This window comes from Rhagoletis pomonella, unplaced genomic scaffold (assembly GCF_013731165.1).
Source record: "Rhagoletis pomonella isolate Grant_MI unplaced genomic scaffold, Rhpom_1.0 Rhpom_scaffold_00011, whole genome shotgun sequence".
Lineage (NCBI taxonomy): Eukaryota > Metazoa > Arthropoda > Insecta > Diptera > Tephritidae > Rhagoletis > Rhagoletis pomonella.
This window is the reverse complement of record NW_023458565.1, coordinates 24041076-24045559: the sequence shown is the minus strand read 5'-3', so window position 1 is coordinate 24045559 and position 4484 is coordinate 24041076. Positions and strand designations below refer to the sequence as shown.

At 30.8% G+C, this 4484-nt stretch overlaps 1 long non-coding RNA gene across 1 annotated transcript in view; it reads left to right on the top strand.

The window, feature by feature from the left end:
• The window catches only part of LOC118746875, a 14537-nt gene that overhangs the window by 689 nt on the left and 9364 nt on the right, over window positions 1–4484 (top strand). The window lies entirely within an intron of this gene.

Below are 4484 nucleotides of genomic sequence, written 5' to 3'. Positions count from 1 at the left end.
TAATTAGCCTAAAATAGCGCGTGAGTAGCAGTAAATGAAAAGTAAAAGGAAATTAGTGTGCATATACTAATGTATAAACAAATACATATATTATATAGTATATGCAATTGTAATTCTAAATAATTTCAACAAACAGATAGCAAAAATAAATTCTCAAAACATTTTAAATAATTGCTTTTTATTTATTTTCTCTGTTTATTTTTTTTTTGTTACTAAATTTATAGGCAGAAGAATTAGCACGTGCGTGATTTTTGTTTATCGAAATATAAAATACATTTTTTTTATTACATATAAGAAGCATATGGCCCAAACGCAGAATATTCGATGTTTCTTTTTTTTTGTGAAATGTCATCTTTTTTGGAGGCGTCTTCTGGATATATAGAATTTTTCATTTTTAGGTCCTAGATCAGAAAAAAACAAAATGAAATGAAACAGCAAATGATCGCCCAAAATTTACTTTGCCTTTGGGTTTTAAGCATGGGCTAAAAATAGCCGTTGAATATCAAGATTTTTGTTTTAAGATCATTGCGAAATTCTTATTTGTTCTTACCGTCAGTTTTTCGATCAAGAATAAACGTTAAATTCGGTTTCTTACTTTTTTAACTTTTTTTAGATATTTTGTGATTTTTATTTTCTCCGATCAAAACCATTTTTTTTGTATCTTTATTTTTTCTATTATTTTTAACCGTTATAATTGCGACTAATTTTTATATTTTTGATCTAAAAAATTAAATCTAAAAATAATGGTTATAATACGATCGCAAAAATTAAAAAACAAAAAACAACGATCAAAAATTTATGGAAAAAATAAATATTCAAAACTAAGAAATTTTCTTGATCGAAAAATAATAATAAAATAACGCTTAAATTTGATCGCAAAAATATAGATCCAATTTTATTCGTTAAGTTTTTATTTTAAATATAAAGATATAACCGCTACGTTTCCTGTTTTTAACTAATTTTTAATAATCAAACCCATTCTTTAGTAATTTTTAGCTATCCTTAAGCCATACTTTGGTTTCTTGCTTTGTTCAAAGAGTGATAGCTTAGTTGTAATAGTTGCTAAGGGCTGTTTTCTCAAGTAACCTTTAACTTTAAAGTTCACTTCAAAGGTCGCATTAAAATTTGTAGTTGTGTCTAAAGTTATGCTAAAAAACCTCGAAACGGAGAGTTTTACGTGGCAAATCGGCGCAGAAAAAATGCAGCATCACGTAATTGTGTAACATGAAAGTACGGAAAATTATGGTATTAAGAAAACATCCAGTCTAAAAAAACAATTTTTTAATTAAGTGTACAGTGCCAAAAAACACTAAGCCCAAAGTCAGTACTAGTAAATGTTGAAGATATATTAAAGCTGAATTAAATTGCATCTGTTAAGTTTTTTGGCAGTATGTTTAGAGATGTGGTTACAATTATAATAAAAAGAACGACGCGCAGTGTAAAAAAAAAAGTTTGTGTGACAAAATCGAATGTCTCGAGAACGAAAACCGCAGTATTTTAAAGCTTTTGACATGGAAAGTTCAGAAAAAATACTCTCGTTGGATAAAAAAAAAAACGGCGTTAGTTCCATATACTCATGAAATTTGATGTGTTCCATATTAGTCTCGAAATGAGGCCGAACTAGACTCCAAGTTGTCCCGAAAAAGTCCTGAAATAGTTCCCAACTAGGTCCAAAGTGATCCCGAAAAAGTTCTGAACTGGTCGCGAATTAGTCCCGAACAAGACCCGAATTCCTCTGCTGGGCCAACCAATTTTTTTTTGTTTTTTAAATTACCGTCAAAAATATGGGAATTTTAAATTCGTTTCCTTTTTGACCGGAAAAATGCAGTATGCAATTCACTTTCTTTTTTTAATTTTTAACATCAGATTATGCTCATCTTATGTCAAGAAATCCGTTTCCACGGTGCATGAGAACCGAGATATACAATAGCATTTTTGCATTCTCCTTTTTTTCGCTAACTGTTTTCGTTCTCGAGATATTAGATTTGTCACGAAAAAATTCCATTGCCCACATTGTGCGACGCCCACCTAAATCTAGCCACTAACGTATGATATGTTCGAGAATTCGTTCGCGCACATCCCTGCAGTAACGTCTGATTTGTTCGCGCGAACTAACCGGAACTAACTCAATTCAATTTCAATTTTCAATTCAATTCAACTCAATTCAATTTTTTTTGTGCATAAGGATTGGTAAGTATTGAAAATGTCCTTGTAAAATTTATCCTTGAAATTTCGCAATATTTGTTTTTGAAAAAATTTTATGTTAAGGACTTATATAACTCGATAACATCCTCGAATTTCGTCCGTCTAACTTTATCATCTTAAAAATTTACCTATTCGTCTTCGTGAATCCAAAAATTTTTAGTTCTTTTTTAATTCTAAAGAAATTTCCTATTTCATTTAGTACCCATATTGTTATAGTTAAATTCTAAAGAAGGTTCCTCTTGAATTTGGTACCCGTATTTTTATTCTAAATACATTGCATTGAATTTTTCAAATAATTTTTGTAATAACTTATATCGTTGAAATTACAAAGTCCTTTAAAATAAATCCTGACGTCAGAGAGAAAAAATAAAAACGCCACTTTAAATAAAAAAGTAGGTTTCAAACCCAATTATTTATAATTTTTTTATGGTAGGAGAGCTTCTGAACAATATAGAAGCTATGTTTTCGATTTAAGTTGTTGAAAAGTAAAGACTATCTAAATCCCGGAATTATGATAACGACATCCCTAAAATCCCGGGATTATAAAAAGCGAAAAAATTAACATCCCTAGTGCGTACTTCAAGCGAACGAACGATATACCAACGTTTAATAATAAAAACAATTAGTTCAAAATTCTAATTTTTCTTAGATTAGTAGGGATTTTATGAACATTTCAATGTGGACCTTATTTTGGTATAAAATAATTTTGAGTCTGCCCTACGATTTCAGTGACGTTTTGAACTTCTCGCTTAGTAACTTTAAATTCAACATTGTTCCTGTAAACTAGTAAATGCTTAAGACTATTACCAAGTTTTAAATAAGCTACATAGATTATTTAATTGGAAATGGATAAAGTTAATTGCATTTGCTTATTTAGCAATATGAATCCGAAAGTTCCGCCTTCCCGCGACAGTCAAGTCTACGTAATCGGAACGATCCAGATATGCAACTGGATTATTCAAGTCGGCCAAAAGAGGTCGCCACGACAGTAATCTTCGAAGAAATACATATGTATGTACATGGAATGTTATTAGGCGATCGGAGAATTAAATTGCGTAAGTTCTCTGCGGTTAAAATCATCTCAACTGAACCAGTATTGTAACACTTTACACATGTATGTATATTAGGGTGCCCATCGAAAATGCTTTTCTTATTGAAATTTCAAGACCCTACCCCCTAATTTGATTCGTTTTTATGACAAATATTATTGCCTATTTTTATAGATTTTTTAGAGGTCGTCACTTGTCGATTTATGTCAGAAAATACGATTTTGTAGATTTATAAGTTTTTGAATGACTATTTTTGATTCCATTTCAAAGATCGAATATTATCTGAGAATAGCATATATTAGCCTTTAAAATGGTATATACTAATATATTATCGGACTTGGCTTTTTGGATTTTTTATCGGGTAAAATTAAAAAAAAAAAAACATATTTCTCTTAATTTTTAAATTTTGACCATCAATAATTTCCTTTTTCCTTTCGAATACCCCAAGAGCCGTCTCATCGGACGTTGTCATTGTCTATGCTTCGGCGCCATATGCCAGCACCGACATGATGAGTGACCTATAGAGTGTGGTTTTTGGTACGTCGAGAGAGGACTTTACTCCTGAATTACCGACTTAGTCCAAAGTAGCACTTGTTAGCAAGTATGATTCAGCGCTGGATTTCCATGCTGATATTATTATCGGTGTTAATGCTGGTTCCCAAGTAAACGAAATTCTCTACTTTCTCGAAATTATAACTGTTAGTTTATTTATGCAAAAAAATCGCGCAAAATTGTATTCGAGTTGATCGCACTTTAGATCTAGGTGTGGGATATGTAATTGCTTATGGCGTTGAACACATCAAGTTTGGCAGAATCTTATCCAATATATGAATTTAAACATTACTTACACTACTATTTTTATATCGTAATTTTTCGAAGCGCTATTTTCAAATACGAGCTTTTATTTTTAGTATTAAAATTTTGTTTGAATTTTAAATAGGCTATAACACCTTAATTAAGATTAAAAAAGGCAAAGGCACATTTTAATCGAAACATCTCTAAAATGAATGAATTAAATATATTGAACTGGAATTTGTTTACTGCCCCGCCAGGTTTAGCGCAAAAAACAGCGCCAGCGTGGAACGTAATTTCATTTCCAGCCGGATATTTACCGGACGTGAGTTGAATGGAAAATGTTTTTAGTTAATTGTTTTGCTAAATTTACGAGTTATGCAATTTAGCGTTTTTTTTTGCGTTTTCGGCCATATGCAAAATATTTCATTGCATATT